Below are 24,701 nucleotides of genomic sequence, written 5' to 3' on the forward strand. Positions count from 1 at the left end.
AGGCTCTAGTAATATCTTTTACCCTGGAAGGTGAGCCTTTGTATGGTGATTGCTTTGGGTAAGTCACTTTTTCCCCCTTGTGCCAAAGCTACAAGGGGATCTTTCTTGACTGTACCATAAGAATCTGGTGGAGTTCCTGAAGGCAAAGTCCAAGAAAGTTGGCGGGTGGAGGTTGCGGGGTGGGGGGGGGGTGGGGGAGGCTAACACTGTATTCCTTAGGAGTTTCTCATCCATATGCTCATCCACACTCAGCATGTACAATTCATCAAGTTTGCCATGTAAGTGTTACTATAAACTTATTGCTAGAACTTCTGCTCCAGGTAAGCAGATCTTGGTAGTAACTCTGAATTTGCCTGGTTTGGAGGTGGCAATTCAACATGTGACCTCAGGCCTCCACTGGGCCTGAGAAAGGTAATGGTGTTCAGTATGTTTAATTTTCATCTTATAATGACAGGAGTGAAAACTTCCAAGTTCTTGACATGTTGGAGCTGAAACATATGATTTTTCACAGGTAAAAGGGGGTTGAAGTATCACTACAAATAGACTAAAGTTTATTTAAAAGTGCTTGAAAACCAATTTCCAATGACGAAGTTAAATGGATAGGGCAATTGAAATGAAGAGCAGAGCTTAGCAGGGCTTCCACTGCCAAATTTGGGACAATTTGTGCATTATAACAAATAATAAGTGAAATAAATTACAATACATTAAACAAAGAAGGAATCCACTAGCTCTTAATGAAACCTCAAAATAGTAATTTCAAGTGCTGAAGAGAAAATGAATGAAAAGCTCTTTTTTATAGAAACATAACTAATAAATATAGAAGAAATGATGAAATTAGAAAATCATTTGCTGACACTGTAGTAATGATTGATTCAGGCAATATGAATTCATGGATGCCAAAACCATCAGGGTTAGAATCACTGGAGAGCAAGATATTTGCACAGTCTCAAAGTATTGCCCCATAGATTACTTGTTAATCACAAAAAGAAAAGAGCATCTTTACAATGAAGAAATTCAGCAGACATGCCTTAACCAAGTAATCAAGCTAAATTCTTCAAACAAGGGTACACTGACGTCATATACTTCTGACAGGCTGTTCCATGAAGGACACAGCATCTCGTGTGTATTAGTCCTGCCATAAATATTTCGCCTGAATTTAATTATGAGAAAATGCTCATTTTAGGGGATAGTGTGTAAAACAATGGTTTGGACTGTAAAAATATCAATATCATGAAATTTTTTAAAAGCTCGGAACTACTTTAGATTAAAGGAGGATAGACAGACTTGAAAACTAAATGCAATGTATGATTCTTTATTGGATTTTGAAAGAAGGGGCATGGAAGAAGGATTTCATTGGGACAACTCTGGAAATTTGATTATGTAGTGGGTTTAGATAATTGCATTGTATCCATGTTAATTATTTTAGTGATAATTATACTGCCGTTTGTGGGAGAATGTTCTCCTTTAAGGAGAGAAATGTTGAAGTATTTGGCAGTGAGTGTCATGATGTCTGCAATTAACTCTCAGACAACTGAATGTTAACAACTAATAAGTCTAACTGAAGGGCCCTTATTGCAACTTTTCTTTTCTTTTTTTTTTTTTTTTTTGAGACGGAGTCTCGCTCTGTCGCCCAGGCTGGAGTGCAGTGGCCGGATCTCGGCTCACTGCAAGCTCCGCCTCCCGGGTTCCCACCATTCTCCTGCCTCAGCCTCCTAAGTAGCTGGGACTACAGGCGCCCGCCACCTCGCCCGGCTAGTTTTTTGTATTTTTTTAGTAGAGACGGGGTTTCACCGGGTTAGCCAGGATGGTCTCGATCTCCTGACCTCGTGATCCGCCCGTCTCGGCCTCCCAAAGTGCTGGGATTACAGGCTTGAGCCACCGCGCCCGGCCTATTGCAACTTTTCTACAGGCTTGATATTTTCAAAATTAGAAACAGGAACAGTAAATAAAATGAATGACGGTAGTAATCATCACTATAAAATCAAACGTTTTATCCTATGGGTGTTAGGTATCATACAGAGAAAAAGTTAAGCTTACCTTTGATCGATAAACACATTAGAAAATCTTTTAACATACTATATGTAAGTCAACAATTTTTGCAAATGAGATCCCAGTTATAGTTTAAAAATCAGCCAACTACACAGAAACATAAAGAATATAGTAGATAGTCCAAAACTTCTTGCAAAAGACATAGAATTTTCAAGGGCTTTGGCATACAGTTGTAGGAAATTAGAAGTAAAGTTTTGGATGCAATAAACTCACATGTATTTTATTTATTGCTGCATAAACATAAAATGTCAAAAATATTAATAGCAAATATAAATAATTTCAATAAAATGTTCTCCTACCTTAATTAAGCACTTTCCACAAACTTGTTTTCTTCAAAAGGCTGTCTTTTCACTGTACTGGTTACTCTGACAACATGTGAAATAATGAGAACATACACCTAGTCTTGGCTCTGAAGCTTTCCCTAAATAGGGCATTTTTAACGATGCTTTCTCTCCTGCAAGTGATGGTAAAGTGATTAAAACTATGGCAAAATTCAACATAAAGGTCAGACTGAGTCTTGCCAACTGCTAGAAACTTTCGTAGTGTGTGCCTGAGTAATGTTTTTATCCTTCCACATCGCCTCCTCTGCTCATGAATTGTGCCAAGCCATAGGGAAAAGTTAGTCAGTGTGTTCATAGACACAGGGGGAAAGTAATAAGGGGAAGGGGAATTAACTATCTTATCTATCTGGGATAAAATCCTTCTGTCTTGAGACATGCTTTTTAAATTGCTTCATTCCAATTAGCGTCATTGTAAACTATCATACTTAATAAGCAGCACATGCCACAGTCAGCGCTGTAGTGTAGCCATCCTTACAGGATACAATAATTAACTCACCTGCAAATGAATTCCTGCCTTTTTTTCCCCTGCCAAGTTCCAAGAACAAGGAGTCTATTTTCAAAGGGCTGTGTCACATTGATAAAAGGGACGATGGCTTTCAAGGAAGAAGAAGGGGTACCTAGAAAAGAGCAAAGCAGGGACTGAAGAGCCCTGCTTCTCCAAATGCTGTCCTTTCTTACATGCTCTTTGATACTGGGAAGTAGTAGGAAGTGAGTGAGGAGGATGGGGAGAGGCAGAAACTAGTCAGAGATTCACATCTTTACTTCTTTGAGACTTTCATTCTCCTTGCAAGTCACATTTTCTCCTTTTGGAGCAGAAGTAGGATTTTGGCATCTCAGAATCTGCAGAAGAAGCCCGAGGCTGGCTGCAGGAAGCACTAAAGTCCCAGGAATTTTCCTTCCATTTCTGCTCCAGCACAGAGGCCGCTGATCTGGGCTGAGTTACAGCACCTAGAAACCAAATAGCATCATGTTTTTGAGGCACTTCTGATGCTAGTTGCTGTGTCTTAAGGCCCTGGGGTAAAGCTTGAACTTCGGAGTTCACGCTTTGAGGGTTAAATCCCAGTTTTACAATTTTTTTTTTTTGTTTGTTTGATTTTGAAGTAATTTAACCTCTCAGACTCTCAGTATCTTCTGTAAGACAAAAAAAAAGTGGAGATGAGGTATAGATACTATTAGCTGTCTCTTAGGTTAGCATGAGGATTAAATGAGAGCATATCTTAATGGTTCAGCAGCATGTCTTACACGAGTAAGGGCTCAACGAATGACGACTGACCACACACGTCAGCCACTGAGGAATGGCAGGGAGCATCGTCTTTCCTTTGAGTCTCTTCTTGTAGCCACAGTGTGGGTTATAAAGGCTGTGACATTCAGTCCATTCTGGCGTCCTGTAATGTTAACATGAGCACATCATGAACAAAGCCTCTACAAAGTTGTAAAGCAGACAACACTTGTCTTTAATGTTCTTGTCCTGCTCCTTCCAAAATTAGATTTCATGTCCCAGACTTCCTTTTCCCCAACCTTCTCTACAGTGTTGGGGTTTGTGCAGCATGTCCCATACAACCCTGTTTAGCACTTCACTCTCCTGTCTCCTATGGGCCCCAGGTTCCGTTTGAACCCACCACCTGCTACTCCTATTAACCAATCAGTCCTCTGAGGGTAAGTTCAGTTCTCTTTTCTTATTCTATTCACAAGATTTTTCAGTAACAAAGGATTATGGCCCTAGTGCTCATTAAGTGAGCAGTCTTGGAAGTTTATTGCTTTAGAAATTTAAAAAATAAATACAATTTGAAAATATTTTTGATATTTGAAATAAAATACCAAACAGTCTTTAAACATTGGGGATATTCTTTGAGTGAAATTGTGGAAGATTTTCTAGTTTTTCTAACTTTAAAAAAAAAAAAAAGCAAAGAAAAATGCAGAATTGTAGATTTAAAATGAAAAAAAAAAAATGAACCATGACTCAATATAACTTGCAAATTCATCATTTCCCAATTGCCACTCCTAACCCTCCCTAATTGTAAATGGTGGCATTATAGTTGACTCTATACTTATTCTTCAAAGCCCTCAGATTTTTTTTAAAAGTTCTTTGTGTAAGCAGTCTATTAGTCCTTGTCAAGAAATACAATTATTTTACAGCTTTCTGAAAATATGTTTCAGTCATGCACACTTGGGCACACGGTTTGGAAAATTCAAATTAAATTTCCAAGTATTTAGTTCATTACAGAGTCCACGCTAACCACCTGAGGAAAATTGACTTCTTAATACCTTATCATGGTGGTCACATTCTTAAGCTATTAGTTTTTCCTTACTGAAATCCACTAGTTTTCTAAAAGTGTAGGTTTTAAAAATAGGGAGATCATAGCATTTCTTTTATGTAGAGCTTCTTGTCATGATGGGGTAATTTTAAGTGGTATTTGGAAGGCCCATTATTGCCTTTTTCTTGCCAGATTTAAATGTATCTCCATTTTAATGACTTTTTCTGATATATTAGTTATGTCAAACCCTAGCACGTGATAGTGTCCTCCCTTTACTTTATGCCAAGATACCCAGTTCCTTCAGCCCCAAAAGATTATTCAACATTAAACCAGATGTGTTCTTTTGTAACCTATAACTGAATTTTATCCTCTTGGGTACAAAAATTAAAAACAAAAGGTCTCTGACACCTCTTACTACTTTCCAGCTTCCCCAACAACCAAAAAATGCATAAAAATTTAGATTTTCTTTTCAATTTCTGAATAAAGAACTCAAACTCCAGTTTTTGTTTGTTTCTTTCTTTCTTTTTAATTATTTGGTCGACTGTCTCAAAGAGTATTTGCTGTAAAGGTGTCTTTGAAGGTAAAATAAAACCTCCATTATTAGGACTGCATATTAAGTCACTCCACAAGATCTTATAAGCCCATGACTTTTGTCATTTATCCTGGGTTTCCTCCCAAGACTCTGTATTAATGCAAAGAGGAAAAGAGTGAAGCCTCTTTTTTATTTTTCTGCCTATACTCCATGCTCAGGTTTCAAAGCAAGATGTCACACTAGAAATCAAATAAACGCGGGAAATTTTCCTCGTGGCAATACTTTTCAAAGGCAAAGACTAAATAAATAGTAGCAGAGGTGGAAAGAGCATGATAAATATTTTCACATTATGGCGAAGTCCAAATAGGAAGATGGTCACATTGTGAACTTCGCTGTATTGAGATTCTGGTAGAAATCTGCATGGAGAACATACCTTGGACTGACACCCTTGGGAGAGGCCTCCCTTAAATTCTTCACAACTGGACTCTGGAGACAGGCAGAGCTCTGCATGCCAAGGACATGAAAGGAGAGGGAACTACCCAGCTGATTTCTGAGGAAGTTGGCTCCCAACCCAAGCATCAAAATTACAGCCAAGACCCTGATTATTTGTCACGTTTTCCCTGCAGTTTTGAATCAGTAATCATATTTCTTTGAAAGTAGATAACATAAAATTATTGCCAGCCAATTTTACTCAATCTTTAATCATTAATTTGTTTAAACTTTCTAAATAAAGGATATTTCAGTTAAGGTTCTGTTGATATTACACAGAAAATTCAACAGTACTAAGAGCCCTGTTTAATTTCCAAATCTTGTTCCTTTAGGAGGTGAATGAGTTTCTCTTTTCTTTATTCTTTTAGCATAAAGATCAAGACCTACTTTTTTTTTTTTCTTTTTCTGAGACGGAGTCTCGCTCTGTCGCCCAGGCTGGAGTGCAGTGGCGCGATCTCCACTCACTGCAACCTCCGCCTCCTGGGTTCACGCTATTTTCCTGCCTCACCCTTCAGAGTAGCTGGGACTACAGGCTCCCGCCACCGTGCCCGGCTAATTTTTTTGTATTTTTAGTAGAGATGGGGTTTCACTGTCTTAGCCAGGATGGTCTCGATTTCCTTACCTCGTGATCTGCCCGCCTTGGCCTCCCAAAGTGCTGGGATTACAGGCGTGAGCCACCACGCCCGGCCTCAAGACCTATTTTTTAAGGGAGGCTTTTCTTTCTAATAAACACTTGCATCATCTCTAAATAAAAAAATTGCTTGCTGTATTTCCTGTTCCCTTTAACAACTGCTCAGATGAATGCATTAATGATTATTATACATCTCCCATGACTTTATTACTCCTAAACTTCTCAAGACTAGTGAGCATGTTCTCTATTATAAGCCATAAGAGCCTAGAAACATGTTCAACATTTGGTTAATAAGTTACCTTAAGGTCTATTGGCTGTTGAACAGCTTCCTGTGGGAAAGACAGATCAATTTTTTACTCTCATTGCATTATGAAAGATGTAATTATTTTAATGTAAGATACTATATTGAATTATTAGAAAATTTAGTATTTGTAATATAGAGATTAAGTTTATTAACTACCAAAGTTTGATCTTATTATAAGAGTTAGTGGGTGTTGTTTTCTCACCATCTATTTCCATTCTATTCTCACTATTCTATTTCTGCAGGCTACTTTGGGTTTTAGTGTCTAAATGCTCTCTTTTTTATGTCTCCTTATCTGCCTTGGCTACTTTACTAAAGTCCTACAAGGATATACATGCATTACCTGCCAGCTACACAGAAATTTTCTTCAGAATGATATTTACTGGGTATTACTATAATATAAATTCTAATTGATGGTTAGAGTTGGAATAAAAACATGAAATACCTTTCACACCTTGCCATGCTCAAGAATTTCAATATATTTAAAAGAACACAGGAATTGAAATTTGCTAGCATACATGCTTTCCAACAAATTGAGTATTCTACTATGTGTCAGTCCCAGGGGCTATCATTCTGACACTTTCTCACCAGAACTAAACTACAAATCCAATAATAATGATAATAATAATGATAACTTAGCTAAGTAGGTCAGACTGCTGAGAGCCCTAGCACTAAGTTTATTTACGACTGGGCAAGAATTCTCTACCATGGAAGAATGAAAATGACATAATCAATCTACCTTGTGCTTATAAAGAAGTGAGTTAATGAAAAGAGTATATCTCTGATAACATCAAATTGTTCTTTTAACTTAAATCTTGTAACTTTTTTCTCATTTTCTCCCCTCCACATTTTAATGTCATTGGGAAATGTGCCCATTCTTGTTATATCCTGGAACTGTCTAGAGTTCCATTAGTCCATTGTGTTTTTTTTTTTTTTTTTGACTAAATCAAAACTTAATAGGTTAAACCTTATATATACAAATTGATAGATAATCTCCATCTGTATAGTCCATAAGTGTCTCAAACTTAACTCACTCTCTTCCTGCTCATGTCAATTGGCAAGGGGCCAAACTCAGAATTTCAGAAATGTTACCTCTCTTCATACAGTCAACAAGTCCTATGAATTTCATTTTGAAGCTATAATTTGATTCTGTTATCTCCTTTTTACTCATACCCCCACTTCTCTGCCAACAAATTGATTGTTCCGTCTCTGGTCTTCTTAGTTTTCATATATTTTTCATCCTGCCACCAGAGTTTTCTTCCTACAAGGCAAATCCAATCAAACTTTTCTGCTCAAAAACCTCCAATATCTTCCCTTTATGTACAGAATAAAGTTTAAAAATTATTAACAGGAAATTAAGACCTGGTTTGTGACTGATTTCAGTTTACCTCCATGTTGTTTTAAATGAGATTTAGTATCATAATGTGATTAAGAATGCAGGTTTTAGATGTTAAAAGCCCTAAATTTAAACTCTGACTCCCACATTTTCGAGCTAATGGACCATGCTTTACAGGCACAATTGGAACAATTAGAAATGGTTCTTAACTTTTGCAATCTGTTTCTTTATTGATTGCAAATGGAAAGAAAAATGCCTACCTTACATATTTTTTGTGAGAATTAAATTAGATAACCTATATGAGGGTATATAATAAACACTGGATATATAGTAATTATTACTGTTTTTTAACTTTTTGACTTTAGCTACTCCTATCACCTCCCACCACCTTAGAGCTATCCTATACCTGAGGTAGCAAACAGATTTCATTACCCAAGCCAAACTGGTGAAGAGGTAATGTTTGTTTCTTGAGCCCTACACTAAGGATTCTGAGGCAAATCAGACTCAGCAGGAAACAATGTTGAAATAGATTTGTGGAGACTGCCATTGGGCGTAGAAAAGGGTGTTAGTTGCATTGATACCGTATACTACATTGTAGCTAATTTGGAATACATGTGGTCCCTTGTATCTCCTACATTCATAAACTTATCTTCTGCTTCATCTGTCCAAAATATTTTATTGTTCTCTCATTTTCCCTTCTACCTGTCAAAATCTTACTCATTCCTTAAGACCCATATCAAATGTACCCCTTGTTGTAAACCTGCCCTCCCTGGGTCCTACTAACTTTACTTTGTGTCTCTGTTATAACTCTTCTTGCAGCCTGAGTTGAATTATAACTCTTTGTATGTATTTCAGGTTTCTGCATCTTGAAGGTAAGGACTACTGCTCATTTACCTTTGTTTGCACTGGTACACCAAGGGCAGTGCTTGCAATAGACCAATAACAGCAACAACCAAAACGTATGGAGCCCTATCTATGTGCCAGGCCTTGTTGTAAGCAGTTCTCATACATATGAACTCACTTAATCCTCACAACACCTCCAGGAGTTACATTATCCTTTTACAAAGGAGGAAATGAGAGGTAGAAGGTGAAGCGACTTGCCCCAGCTCACAAAAGTAGTTACTAGTAGCAGCCTGTCTTCTCAATCACTACACTTGTATACCTTCTTAAGGAATTTATTATGTTTACTGAATTGAAGTTTTGTAAATTTTTAAATTTGAATTGACAATACATTTTGATGCTATTCTCTTCACTTAAATGTTTTATTTGTGGACAAAATGCATGGCCAGTTACATTGCAAATGCCCACTCTAAATGTATACCATACTATAAACACAAAGGGGTGTTGAGTGCAAACGTTGCAGTAGGGGCTGTGTTTGCTGAAATTCTGTATCATCTATATTGTATGTATGTTTCAGTTCAAGTTATTAATAGATATGTTAGTGTATTCTGTCATGTTGAATATTTTTCTTAAAATAAAAATATTTTTCAAATATCTCTAAAGTGCTTTACAGGCATAAATTTAATGTCAAAAATTTCTACTGTGAGATCATTGGAACCTGGCCAGAGATGCAAACAAACTGAGAAGCGAAATGGTGCTCATATGTGCCAAGTTAAGCCACGTGAAACCAGGGATGTCTTCATCTTGATCAAGCATGCATATCCACATGTGGAAATCTTAAGGGGCACAGGTGTCATATTTAACTTGGATTTGCACTCCCCCTTTCCTAATATGGATATTTTCTTCTACTTATCATGGGCCAAGTCTCATGCCTTTGGAGTCTCTGGTCTCCTCACAGGAGTTTATGCCTTTGCACTTCCCCCCACCAAAATTGAATAACCAAAGAAACAGGTCTAGGTGGGACATTTGCTATATTCCTCTGGTTCTCTTAAGTGAACTGTGATGGTCTACTAAAGAGCTGTGTAACGACAGAGCCAGAGATATTCCTGAATAAAGGATAGGTGTGAGATTATGGACTTGTCTTAGAAGGAGGACTCAGCCAGAGTCTCAGTCCATCTAGCAAACTAGACTTTTGCTTAGAATCCCAATGTAAGCTTTCAGAAGAATCTCAGGCATATGAGATTAGGGAGCATGCTAATGAATACATCTTGGTTTAACATTACAGTCACATATGTCTTGAAGACAATTGGAGTTTCCTATACCATATATGTATGCCCTAACTTGGTTTGCCTTTTTTATATTTAATAGATGTCAATATTTCACTTTTTAAAATGCCCTACATTTACATGCAGTCCACCATGCCTGAGCCCCCTCCCCCACCATGGGCTCCCATGAGGCCGGAGCCTCCCCTGCTCCGCAGTGCCGGGTTCCATCAACCGCTGAAGGGCTGAGGAGTGTGGGCACGTGGTGCGGGACTGGCAGGCAGCTCTGCCCCTGGCCCAGGCATGGGATCCACTAGGCAAAGCCAGCTGGGCTCCTGAGTCAGGTGGGGATTTGGAGAACTTTTATGTCTGGCTAAAGGATTGTAAATGCACCAATAAACACTCTATGTAGCTCAAGGTTTGTAAATGCACCAATCAGTGCTCTGTGTCTAGCTAATCTAGTGGGGACTTGGAGAATTTTTGTGTCTGGCTAAAGGATTGTAAATGCACCAATCAGCACTCAGTGTCTAGCTCAAGGTTTGTAAATGCACCAATCAGTGCTCTGTGTCTAGCTAATCTAGTGGGGACCTGGAGAACTTTTGTGTCTGGCTAAAGGATTGTAAATGCACCAATCAGCACTCTGTGTCTAGCTCAGGGATTGTAAATGCACCAATCAGCACTCTGTAAAATGGACCAATCAGCTCTCTGTAAAATGGACCAATCAGTTCTCTGTAAAAAGGAAAAATTGGTAGGATGTGGGTGGGGTCAGATAAGGGAATAAAAGCAGGTTGCCCAAGCCAGCAGTGGCAACCTGCTCACAATAAATCTTGCTGCTGCTCACTCCTTGGGTCTGCGCCACCTTTATGGGCTGTAACACTCACCACGAAGGTCTGCAGCTTCACTCCTGAAGCCTGCAAGACCATGAACCTACCAGAAGGAAGAAACTCCGGACACATCTGAACATCTGAAGGAATAAACTCCAGGCGCACCATCTTTAAGAACTGTACCACTCATCACGAGGGTCCACAGCTTCTTTCTTGAAGTCAACGAGACCAAGAACCCACAAATTCTGGAGACAGTCTTAACTCTGTACACATACATGTCTGTGTCCTAATTCCCTCTTCTTTTAAGGACATCAGTTACATTGGATTAGAGGCCACCCTAATTACCTTATTTAACTAAGAGTTAGGACTTCAACATATAAATTTGGGAGTGGGGACAAAATTCAGCCCACAAAACCACATATTGATTCTATACCTTGTCTCCTTTTTTGTATATAAACATGTCTTAGCTGAGTCCAATTTGAAGACTATGATTGAGTTGTGAACTCCTGAGAATTTGCTTGAATATAATGTGCCTAGGAACTTTTGCAGATGTTGCTGACAAAGAAAGTGTTTGTGTACAGGAGTGTCTGAGAAGAAGAAAGGTGAATATAAAAGTAATAAAAGGGGAAAACATAAAGTTTCCTTTACCCTATCTTGAATTCTGATCAAGTATTTCTGAACCCATAATAAGAGAGAGAGTTTCATGCTAAACTGTGTAAGGCTTTGTATTAGTTCATTTTTATGCTGCTGATAAAGATATACCTGAGACTGGGTAATTTGCAAAAGAAAGACGTTTATTGGACTTACAGTTCCACATGGCTGAGGAGGCCTCACAATCATGGTGGAAGGCGAAAGGCACATCTCACATGGCGGCAGGAGCTTGTGCAGGAAAACTCTCCCTTGTAATAACTGTCAGATCTCATTAGATTTACTCACTATAATGAGAACAGAATGGGAAAGACCTGCCCCCATGATTCAACTACCTACAACCTGGCCGCTCCCACTACACATGGGAATTCAAGATGAGATTTGGGCAGGGACACAGCCAAACCATATCATTCTGCCCTGGCCCCTCCCAAATATCATGTTCTCACCTTTCAAATCCAATCGTGCCTTCCCAACAGTCCCCCAAAGTCTTAACTCATTTCAGCATTAACTCAAAAGTCCACAGTCCAAAGTCACATCTGACATAAGGCAAGTCCCTTCTGCCTATGAGCCTGTAAAGTTAACTACCTCCTTTTAGATAAATTGTTAGATACAATCAGGGTACAGGCATTGGATAAATACAACAGTTCCAAATGGGAGAGATTGGCTAAAACAAAGGGGTTACAGGCCCCATGCAAGTTCAAAATCCAGCAGGGCAGTCAAATATTAAGGCTTCAGAATGATCTTCTTTGACTCCATATCACTTGTTCAAGTCACATTAATGCAAGAGATGGGTTCCCATGGTCTTGAGCAGCTCTGCCCCTGTGGCTCTGCAGGGCATAGCCCTCCTCCTGGCTGCTTTCAAGGGTTGGCATTGAGTGTCTGTGGCTTTTCCAGGGGCATGGTGCAAGTTATTGGTGGATCTACTATTCCAGGGTCTGGAGGACAATAGCCCTCTTCTCACAGCTCCACTAGGTGGTGCCCCAGTGGGACTTTGTGTGGGGGCTCTGACCCCAAATTTCACTTCCACACTGCTCTAGTGGAGGTCCTCCATGAGGGCCCCACCCCTGCAGCGAACTTTTACCTGTGCATCCAGGCATTTCCATACATCTTCTGAAATCTAGATGGAGGCTCCCAAATCTCAGTTCTTGAGTTCTGTGCACTCACAGGCTCAACACCATGTGCAAGTTGCCAAGGCTTGGGACTTCCACCCTCTGAAGCAACAGCCTGAGGCTGGAGTGACTTGTGTGCAGTCCCTAGACTGCACACAGCACTGGGACCCTGGGCCTGACCCATGAAACCATTTTCTCCTAGGCCTCTGGGCATGTGATGGGAGAGGCTACCATGAAGACCTCTGACATGCCCTGGAGCAATTTTCCCCATGGTAGTGGGGATTAACATTTGACTCCTGGTTACTTATGCAAATTTCTTCAGCTGACTTGAATTTCTCCTCAGAAAATGGGGTTTTTCTTTTCTATCACATTGTTAGGCTGCAAATTTTCATGCTCTGCTTTCCTTATAAAACTGAATGCCTTTAACAGCACCCAAGTCACCTCTTGAATGCTTTGCTGCTTAGAAATTTCTTCTGCCAGATACCCTAAGTCATCTCTTTCAAGTTAAAAGTTTCACAAATCTCTAGGGCAGGGGCAAAATGCTGCCAGTCTTTTTGCTAAAACATAACAAGAGTCACCTTTGCTCCAGTTCCCAACAAGTTTCTCATCTCCATCTGAGACCACCTCAGCCTGGACCTTATTGTCCATATCACCATCAGGCTTTTGATCAAAGCCATTCAATAAGTTTCTAGAAAGTTTCACACTTTCCCACATTTTCCTGTCTTCTTCTCAGCCCTCCAAACTGTTTCAACCTCTGCCATTTCCAAAGTTGCTTTGGAACTGTTACCCAGTTCCAAAGTTGCTTCCATATTTATGGTATCCTTTTAGCAATGCCCCACTCTACGGGTACCAATTTACTGTATTAGTCTGTTTTCATGCCACTGATAAAGACATACCAAAGACTGGGCAATTTACAAAAGAAAGAGGTTTATTTGAGTTACAGTTCTTCGTGGCTGGGGAAGCTTCACAATCATGGTGGAAAGTGAAAGGCACATCTCACATGGCAGTAGATAAGAGAAGACAGGTTGTGCAGGAAAACTCCCCCTTATAATAACCATCAGGTCTCATGAGACTTACTCACTATCACAAGAATGTCATGGGAAAGACATGCTCCCATGATTCAATTACCTCCCATCTGGTTCCTCTCACCACATGTGGGAATTCAAGATGAGATTTGGGTAGGGACACAGCCAAACCATATCAGACATAGATAAATCTTTTGAAGACAAGAAGACAAAAGTGCAACATACTCTTGGGGGGAATAGTGTTTCTTCTTCTTAACACTTCCCCACCCACAATCAGACTACTCTGACACAGATGATAGGACAGCTTTGGTAGACTAGAAGCTTAGTATAGCGTAGCCACTGTCTTAGTCCATTTTATGTTGCTATGAAGGAATACTTGAGATTGAGTAATTTATAAAGAAAGAAGGTTTATTTGGCTCAGGTTTCTGATGTCTGGAAAAGTTCAAGATTAGTCATTTGGTGAGGGTCTCAGACTGTTTCCACTCATGGAAGAAAGGGAAGGGAAGTTGATATGTGCAGAGATCACATAGGGATAGAGGAAGCAAGAGAGAGTGAGAGAGCAGAGGTGCATGTTCCAAAAGGATGTCATGGAAACTAATAAAGTAAGAACTCACACATTAACAGGAGGGAGGATGTCACCCAGACATTTATAAAATCTGTCACCACGAACAAATACCTCCTGTTAGGCCCTAACTCCAACACTGAGATCAAATTTCAACATGAGGTTGGATGGTCACATATCCAAATGATAGCTGCCATCGATAGAAAATATCTGTGCAACATCATGATTGATAGGGGAAGACAATTAAAGCAGAGGCAGTATCAAGGCTGCTGAATGGGAGACCACAGTGAAAAAGAATGGAAACAACCTGAAACCTCAGGTGGCCTATTAAGGGATGGTGTTGAAGTCATTAATTAGAAAGTTCTGGAGTCTACTCAGAATTGTGAATAGCTGGGTATTTATGTAAATGAAATATCATTTATACCCACCAACTGGTAAAGCTGTGTTCTCTTGGGTTGCATTTATTAATAATCTTCTGTATAATCACTTTTACTCCTTTTCCCCCCTCACAGTGAATATTAAGTGGAGAATCTGTCATCTTTAAATGCCATCATGGACCTACTAACAAGCTGGAATCACCTTTGAATAATTTAAGTCATGCATTTATTTAATGTGCTTTTTCCCCAGTCATTCACTACATGATAAGAAATTGACATCCTACTATGTGGTAGACTCTATGCTTCCTAGTTTTCAAAACTTACAGATATTTTTAATGCTAGTAGTTTTCTCTAGAAGGAGAATAGATATTTACATATTTAAGAATTTTTATAACCTGTTTCTCAGTTAATTAGATCAAAGAAAAGAGTCTAAGTTTTTTCACTTCTAGAAACTCAAAATCAAAAGGTAAGAGACATAAATCATAAAATATTTTTTAATATCTGAAATGTCAACTAAAAAGCTTCAGAAACAGGCTTCTATGCTGGATTTCATGGCTAGTAATTACCTTTTGATGTAACAGACACATTTTTAGCGCATATAAAATTATTAAAACTTGGAGTCAGATAGTTTAGATAAAGAAGACTTGAGGGAAATAAATTCTACTAAATCATTGTGATAAATATTCTAGAGTAGCCTCAAATGACTGCGATGAAGAATGTCTTCTCTTCCATCTTCTTTAGTGGTAGGGTGCTATGCTTTAAATGGACATCCCCATCCAACACAGCATAAAGCATGTGTTGGAAACCTAATCCTCAATGCAATAGAGTTGAGAAGTAGGACCTAGTCAGAGATTATTAGACTATGAAGAATATGCCCTCATGAATGAATTAATGATGCTATTACAATAGTGATCTTGTTGTCAAGGGAGTAGTTTCCTTATAAAGAGACATGTTTGGCCCTCTTATGTATATGTGTCTCTCTGTCTCTCTTTGCCCACATGCCATGGAATGATACTGCAAGTAAGCCCTTGCCATATGCTGGCTGCTTGATCTTGGACTTCCCAGCCTCTAGAAACAAGAGACAATAAATTTCTATTCACTATAAATTACCCAGACTATGGTATTCTGTTATAGCAGCAGAAAACTGACTAAGACAAAGGGCTTTTAGTGCTTACCTGATACCAACAGAAAGTAAATGAAAGCAGCTAAGTTGAAATACAGGGGTTGTGAGCTACAGTTTTTCATGTTACAAATGCATTATTGAGTAGTATAACTGTAAAAATATGATGTGGGAAGAGGTTTTATACAAAAGACAATGTCTCTGCTATTGTAGATATTATTGAAAGCCAAATTTTTTTAAATAATAAGAAAAAATACAGAGTCAATTCCTTTGCACTTATTTTTCAGTAATCTGAATATACAGTCAATTTGAAAAAAATTCAGAACCTTCTCAAGAAATGAGATTTTTAAGAAAGTGAATGATTTCAGAAGTCAAAATCTGATGAAGTTGGGAGCTGTAAGAATTTCTCAAGCTTGAATATGAATCTATGGAATTAGGATGTTTTAAAATTTGGCAACTAATGTATGTTAGAATGAGTTATGGGTGCCAGACCCAACTAAGCAGACTGGATACTAATGTTTGTTCTGAGCAGGATTCAGCACATTGGACAGGGAGACCAGTACTCTCTGGAAATAGTCAATTTCAAATTACGGAATAAGAGCTAGAAGTGTTGAAGCATTAGGATAAATTAAGAAATCACAGTCAGTGAAGAAAATTATTTCAGGTAAAAGAAGTCGCTGAGAATAATTATAATTTCACTGAGAACAGTATTTTTTGACCACTATGTACAGACACTTTCATTGTCTGGGAAATAAGGAGTACTACATGCACTAGATTTTTTTCTGGATGGATTTTGGTTTGTTTTTTTCCACATTCATTGTGCTGAGCATTCTTAAGCTCTTTAATCTATGGTTTTACATCCTTCAATTATGGATGCATTTCTTCTATTATTTCTTCGATAATTTACTTCTTTTTGTTTGTTTGTTTGTTTTTCTTTAATGGAGTTTCGCTCTGTCACCCAGGTTGGAGTGCAGTGGCACGATCTCAGCTCACTGCAACCTCCGCCTCCCGGGTTTAAGCTATTCTCCTGCCTCAGCCTCCCGAGTAGCTAGGACTGCAGGTGCGCACCACCATGCCTGGCTAATTTTTGTATTTTTAGTAGAGACGGGGTTTCACCATGTTGGCCGGAGTGGTCTTGATCTCCTGATCTCGTGATCCACCCACCTCGACCTCCCAAAGTGCTGGGATTACAGGAGTGAGTTTTTCACTCAATTCCTACTAGTTGTATACTGATGTTCCCATTTTCATATCTGTTTTATTTCAATATTCCTTCTCTTTGCTTTTTAAGACTGTGTTCTGAGTCATCCTCTTGATCTTATCTTTTAAATATTCTAGGAATTTTATTTAAAATTTCAGCTGTTTTACACCAAGGCATACAGAGTGATATAATGGACTTTGGAGACTCAGAAGGAGAAGGTTGGGAGTAAAGTGAGGGATAAAAAAACTATGTACTGGATACAATATACACTATTTGGTTGATGGGTGGACTAAAACCTCAGACTTAATCACTATTCAATTCATCCATGTAATCCATGTAACCAAAAACCACTTGTACCCCAAAAGCTATTGAAATAGAAAATATTTTTAAAAATAAAAACTCAGCTGTTTTAACTTCAATTTATATTTATTTTTATTTTTTTACTTTTTCTGTTTTTTATCACGTCTTTATTTCAAGGTTACAACACCTTCTTAATTAACTGAAAGCATTAAGTGTTAATGTACTTAAATTTTTTTTCTCTGTATTATCTCTGTTTCCTCCAAGTTCCTTTTATTAGATTTGTTGTACTTTGACCTTTCTCTTCTACAGTAGTGGATTTCCTTCAGTAGGTGTTAATCTTTGTCTTCTGCAAGAGTCAGGAACCAAAAAAGCTGATTGGAGTTCTGTGTGCATAGATATGGCATGCCAGTCAGTGAGCTTTCTTAAAAGCAATTGGATTAAAAAACTGGTATTTTGCTTTCAGGTGTTACAAATGTCAATACCTGCATACCAATTTTATGTCTCCTCTAACCTTGCTCCTGGAGGCTCCTCACTGCTAATGTTCAGCTGGTAGGTTTGAGAAGAATTTAGGGTTTCACTAGTTACTGTGTAGACGTACACGTAATATCTTCATTTTCAATCCATTGCCTCATGGTTGCCGTCCTTTGTGCTTGGTGCTTCAGCATCTGGAACCTTGCTGATTCCTCCAGAGTGTAGAAGGGAGGCCACCACGTGATGCTGCATTAGGGTGGGCACCTGGGTCCTAACAACTCCACAAATGGGCTTTCAAATCTCTATTTTCAGCCACCTGCCTAACTTACACCTTTTGCAGTTCTTCATGCTCCTAATTGTTGAGCCTTTCTTGAAATCCTATGTTTTAAATTGGTTTACTTTTTATCAGTTATCTCCACTTTCTCCACCATACGCAGGTACTTGAATTTGATCTTTTTTTTTTTTTCCTGCTAAGATCTTCATGGTTCCTCCATCTGTTTTCTTTCTTTAAATGTTATAATTTAGGATTGTAGATGTCTTTGTGTTTGATTAAGCAAGGGGTTTATGTTGCTGTTTCTTTAACTCTTTGATTTTTTGTTGTAACTTTCAACAGAAAAGGGGGATGGAAAGATCTCTACTGCCCTGTCTTAGCATTGGAAATCTAATGCAATACTTTATAACTTTGAAGGTAAAATAATACAAATATATTGGGGCCAACTATATAAATTTAAAAGTGGGATATTTTAATGTAGCCAGTTCATTTTATTGGCAATATCCAGGCACAAGTCTTTATTTTCATCTGTGGCATTATATTTCTCTGTGTTCCTTGATTTTACATTAAAAATGAAAACACACAGAGTCTTAGTAACAGAACTTTCATATTTCACTTGTCATATCCCTAATGTGTCCTGTTCTTCAAAACCTTCTACTCTCCTCAAACTATGGATGTGCCATCTCCTCATTCATCCTCAGCAGACAGTGTCAGCTTGGACTTCTCACCCAGTAAATGTCTCCATCTCTTCCAACTTCCGGCCACTATATCTTTGCTCCTTTCCTCCTCTTACTAGGATGAAAGAGGGGTTTTTAATTTTTTTTTTTTTAACTAATGCCTCTGCCTAGACACTGGATTTCATTCTTTTCTGTTTCCTCAGAGCCTCTGCTCTTTTTATTTATTATTTGCTCTTTTCCCTCTCTTCACTCTCTATTGCCCCCTACTTATCAACATTTTTACGTGTTTCAAGTCTCCATCTTTAAGGAAAATCACATTTATGATTTTTACATTTCTCTCCAAGTACCAAGTCAATTTTCTTCTCACTTGCACAGACAAACTTCCTGACTTTTCTACAATCACTCTTTTCACTTCCTCATTTACTCCTCAACCTCTTCTAGTCTGGTTTCACACTTATCACTCTATAGAAACTATTCTCACTAAAATGAAAAAAGTTTAAAAAATGGTTTCACTGTAGCCAAATTCAATAGACATTCTTTAGTCCTATAGTCTTTAACTGCTCTTCAACATTTAGTGTTACTAATTAATCCTTTACTCCAGAAACACTCTTTCTTTGGTTTCAGTCAGGATGAGTTCGCTTATACCACAATAAAAAATCCTTTATATTTATAGAAAATTGACCTTGGGCTCCAATATGATTTCTCTTCACTCCTAGTCATGGTTGATGAAACAGCTAATATCTAGAACATGGCAAAATATTAAGGCAAAGGAAGAGAGAAAGCATGGCAAGTCATACAGTAGCCCTTTAGCCTCCATCAGAAAAAAATGCATGCCTCTTCTGTTTACATTCCATTGCCACAGCAAATCACGCCACACCACCTATCTCCAACGGAACCCGGAAGTACAAATTTACCAAGTGCTTAGGAGAACTAAAAATAATTTGGGAAACACACTAAGGACAATCTACCACAAACTACCTTAATATGCAAATTGAGGCAAGCAATATGAACCAAAATACACAATGTTTGGAAATGTTATTTTATCCATTTTACCAGCTGAATGAACCAATCAATGATAGACACATACAATAGGAATAAATATGGCTAAAATGACCACCTAGGTTGTACTGAAAACTAAATATATAAGTCCATTCTGTTTTAGTAACTATCTTTGTCCACTTGCGCTGCTATAACATAATACCTAAGACTGCGTAATTTATAAATAATAAAACTTTATTTTGTCATAGTTCTAGAGGCTGGAAAGTAGAAAATCAAGGCCCTGGCAGGATTAGTGTCTGGTGAAGGACCATTCCACATAGATAGGGGCCTTCTAGATATTTTCAATGGCAGAAGGGAGAGAAAAGAACAAACCAACTTCCTGAAGCCCTCTTATAGGGGTTGTAAACCCATCCATGAGAGCTCTGCTCTCATGACTTAACCACCCCTTAAAGACTCTGCCTCTTAATACTGTCACATTGCTCTTTAAGTCTCAATATATGAATTTTGGGGGACACACTCAGACCACAGTAGTCTTCTTGGGCTGATATAAGAAAAACACCATAAACTGGCTGGCTTAGGAATAAGAAACATGTATTTCTCACAGTTCTGGAGGCTGCAAATTTCAGGATTAAGACACCAGCAGATTTTGTGTCTTGTGAGAGTCCATTTCTCAGAGATGCTGCCTTCATGTTGCATCCCCACTTGGTGAAAAGGGCAAACAACCTCCCTTAGGCCTCTTTTATAACAGTGCTAATCCCATTCATAAGGGCTCCCCCCTCATGACTAATTACGCCCAATGAGGCGTAATAACATCACTTTGGGGGTTAAGTGAATTTTTTGGAGCACAAACATTTAAGTCAGAGCACATCCATTTATTCAATAAATACTAAGCATTTACTCTATTTCCCATAAGTACTTTATACTTGGCATAGTGCTAAATGATGGAGATTAAACAAAACATAACAGAAGTAGGGAAAAATCATATAAAATTTGTAATTTTTAATTCTGCTTCCTAGTCATCAGTGAATTTCTTTACATATGTAAAAAGTGAATCTGAACATAATGTTTCCTACAAAATAGAAATCTGAATATTTGCAAATCTGAAATACCTATTAAGAAGAAAGTAAAACCCTTTAGTTTAATTGCTTCATAGACTATATCTATCAATCAAGTTTATTCTGGTCCTTAGAGATGGGTTATTAAGATCCCTCTTCCTTTTATTACCTAAATCAAAATCTTTCTTCAAATTAGCAATCTTATGAAAATTCTCCAAGATAGCAGTTGGCAATTTCCAAGGGAGTACAATTTTCATTTGGAAAGAACTCTCTGGTGAGGTCATTAACATTAATCTCTCAAAAAATATCACCAGGTAAACATTCACAAGAGAGGAGGTTTAGAATGACTACGATTATATCCAGTCAGTGAATTCATATTTGGAATGACAACCTGAAGTTCTAAACTAATTTCAAGCAATATGTAGGAGTCTGAAACTGGAAACACAAATGCTGAGCTGCCACTCCATTTCTACTTCTTGTACACACTTCCTCTTTTTCTAACAGACAGGAGCATGTGAACAAATGAGATAATAGCTGGAAACGTGAAGCCCTAGCCACCAAGAACAGAGAGCTCTCCAATTGTAAGAATTCTTCAAAGTACCTATTTTTTAAAAAATCACAAGATTTTTCAAGTTCTTCCTAGGAGCATGCTGAGATGCAAAGAAAGTTAGATGAAAGATAGTGACTGAGAGCAGTTACTTAGAAGTCTTGTTATGAAATATTTTTTAGGTGGGAAAACCATGCTAGTACTTCCCAAATCAGGCCAAATTTATTTTAGCTTATGCAGTTGTTTCCTACTGAGTCAGTGCACTATAGAAGGCAGAGACATCCAACACTTCGGTAATAGGTCAAAGAAAAGAATCTGTGACTGGAGGAGAGAGAGTGGATGAGGCTCACCACAGCGTGTTAGGGCTGCCCCAAGAATCATTGTGCATGGAGATCTTACAGGGTGACTTTTTAATCTCAAGGGCAGGAAACATATGTATGAGTCAATGTACATAAATGCAAATTCATTTCAATAGGTCTGTATTTGGTTACTTTGTGAAGGTCCCGAGTCCTGCCAGTCAGGGAGGCGGCCGAGGCCCGATGAGAATTGGAGTGCAGCATGGGCGGGCCAGCAGTGCTGGGGGACCCGGCGCACCCTCTGCAGCTGCTGGCCTAGGTGTTAAGCCCATCATTGCCCGGGGCCAGCGGTGCCAGCTGGTCACTCTGAGTGTGGGGCCCGCCAAGCCCGTGCCCACCCGGAACTTGTACTGGAACACCAGCGCCTTGCTGCAGGCTGGGTTCCCGCCCAGGCCTCTCCCTCCACACGTCCCCGCAAGCAGAGGGAGCCGGCTCCGGCCTCGGCTAGCCCAGAGAGGGGCTCCCACAGTGCAGTGGCGGGCTGAAGGGCTCCTCAAGCACTGCCAGAGTGGACGCCAAGGCCAGGGAGGCACCGAGAGCAAGGGCTGCTAGCACGTTGTCACCTCTCAAGATCACGTAAAGACACTAGGAAAAGACAGCCATCTGCAACCCAAGCAGAGAGGCCTCAGAAGAAACAAATTCTGCCAACCCCTTGATCTTAGACTTTTAGCCTCCATAACAGTAAGAAAATAAATTTCTGTTTGTCTGCAGTACTTTGTTTAGCAGCCCTAGCAAATGAATAGTTGTGGCATAAAATTTAAAGCAGAATAAAGAAGGAGGGAGGGAGGGAGGGAGGGAAATAAGGATAAAAGGAAAGTAGAGCAGTATAAAGTTTCATCTCAAGAACTTTTTTCAGTACCTGAAGATCTCAGTTTTAAGGATTTTAATTAGACAAAAACGGAGTTGGAAAAGATATGAGGCATTTCCCTTTTTTTAACTCATTTTTCAATTAAAGGATTGAAGGCTCAGAGACATGAAACTCCAAGTTCAATCAGTGAAAAGAAATCCAAGTACCCAATTCTAGAAATAGAACATTATTGAAAACTCGGGAGGAAAGTCCATGTCACTTCCAGGGGCATGGTGATTAGAAAGGCAGAATTTGGCTGATGTGGTGGCTCATGCTTGTAATCCCAACATTTTGGAGGGCCAAGGCAGTAACTGAAGCCAGGAATTTGAAACCAGCATGGACAACAACAAAGTGAGAGCCAATTCAAAATAAATAAATACATAAAATAAAGAAAGAAAAAGAAAAGAAAGAAAGGTTTTTAAAAAAAAAATGAAGAATTTTTAAAGACATCTTAGTATCAGAATATCAGAAAAATGGCCTCACAGAGAGGATGACTGATAGTCCCATTTCTTTGAATGATGTAATTTTGTCAACCAACTAAACCCCTCTGACTCTTCCTCCTACTTGTTCTTTCCTTCCACTGATTTTCTCTACATTACAAATTTAGAAGCATATACGTTTTTAAAATCACTTATTTTTGAAAAAGGGAGAGTTACATGGGATGGCTTTGGGTAGCTGAACCCAAGGAAACCTAGTTACTCATTTTTTTGAGTGCCCACCCCAAATGACATAAATTAAACTAAGAGCAAACTGTAGGAGTTGTCTCAGAAGCTTTAGGAAATGTGGAAGTGACAGCTGGTAAAGATTCAATATAACTGATGTACTTAAAAGGAGAGGAAATTAGGACACAGACATGTACAGGTACAGAGGAAAGACCAGGTAGGCACTAGGAAAAGACAGTCTCTGTTCTAAAGGCCATAATGGGAAAGGAAATCAATATTTTTTTAACAACAAAAACCCTTTTTATACACTGTCTTCCAAAGCTTAATATATACATCTGGTGAAACAAGGTCATTTGTCTCTGCTCTTCCCATTGTCTCAATTATAGCTATTTTAGGACTTGATTCACAAGAGAGGTAAACAGGTTTTGGTTCAGAAAACAAAAAGCTCCTTTGTTTTCCAGGGAATGGGATGCTGAGGTAATACACTACATTTGTGGAACCTTTCCCAAGGGAGAAAATGGCAGGTTTTCCACCAAGAAATAGTTGCTTTTAGAATGATAAGAAAGGAAGTTAGTTACTCTTGCATAAGTGTATCTGTCCTTACCGGCTGTAATTTTTGTTTTTAGTTTGCTCTTTTAGGTCAGATGGTATAAATCATCATATTCAGACAGTTTAATGTTGTTCAGCTACAGTGTGATTTTCTGGCATACTAAATCTAAGTGTTAAAATAAATTGGAGCCAAGTTTTACATCGAAACAAAGTCATAAAACTCTACATATTTGAAAATGAACAGCTTAAAAAGACTTAGTATTGACCTTGTCTATTGTTTCCTGTAGAATAGTATTTACATTAATGTCAAATTCCAAAAAGCAAAACTAAATGAGTCTAATGTGAACTACATATTAATTCATACACACACACACACACACACACACACACCCCTACATTATTGTGCCTATGTCAGGAAAAGATAAATATACAGCCAGTTCTCATGATTTGCTTTTGCAATCTTTTCTCTTTTGGTTTGTATTGTGTCTATTTAATCAAAGTCTACTTCTGATCCCATTTCTCCCTATATTGTTTCTCTGAATCAGGCACTTTATTTTCCTTTCAAATCCAGTCTTAACTTTTTCTTTTTCAATTTTCCTCTCTGCTTTGGGACTTCATCTTATTTTTGTTCCCAGTCAATCTTTCAAAAATGTATTGAGCATCAAGTCTGCACATTAACATATACGTGATTATATACAGATGTGTATATGTGCATACACAAAGACACAGAAAATCTTCAACTTGTGAGAACTCAGCTTCTAAATTTCAAAACTTCTACCAAGTCCTTTGCATAACATACAAGACTCTTCATGATCTGGCATCTGCCTACTTATGCACTCTCTTCTCCACCCCTTCCCCCTTATTACTTCACACTACAGAAACACTGAGCTGCTTGTAACACCTCTCTTCTGTTTGCCTTTGAACGTGATCCACACCTTAGCTAGAACAAACCTAAATCCTCTTCTCATGGGTCGTAGCCTCATTACTCTTCAAGTCTGAGTTCAATAGCCACCTCCTCTGAGAAGCCTTCCATAAGCAACCCCAAGGGGCTCATAAACTCTTTCATCT

At 38.6% G+C, this 24,701-nt stretch overlaps 1 long non-coding RNA gene across 1 annotated transcript in view; it reads right to left on the reverse strand.

Annotated features, from left to right (window-relative positions):
• Positions 1 to 1,914: 1,914 nt before the first annotated feature.
• Positions 1,915 to 24,701, reverse strand: part of LOC140709763 (uncharacterized) — a 126,855-nt gene continuing 104,068 nt past the window's right edge. The window contains exons 2-3 of the long non-coding RNA XR_012090486.1: positions 3,633 to 3,775; positions 1,915 to 3,338 (exon numbers count right to left, since the gene is read on the reverse strand). This is a non-coding gene — a long non-coding RNA (uncharacterized lncRNA). The remainder of the gene's footprint in view (positions 3,339 to 3,632; positions 3,776 to 24,701) is intronic.

Source organism: Chlorocebus sabaeus, chromosome 22, assembly GCF_047675955.1.
Source record: "Chlorocebus sabaeus isolate Y175 chromosome 22, mChlSab1.0.hap1, whole genome shotgun sequence".
In the NCBI taxonomy this organism is placed as follows: Eukaryota; Metazoa; Chordata; class Mammalia; order Primates; family Cercopithecidae; genus Chlorocebus; species Chlorocebus sabaeus.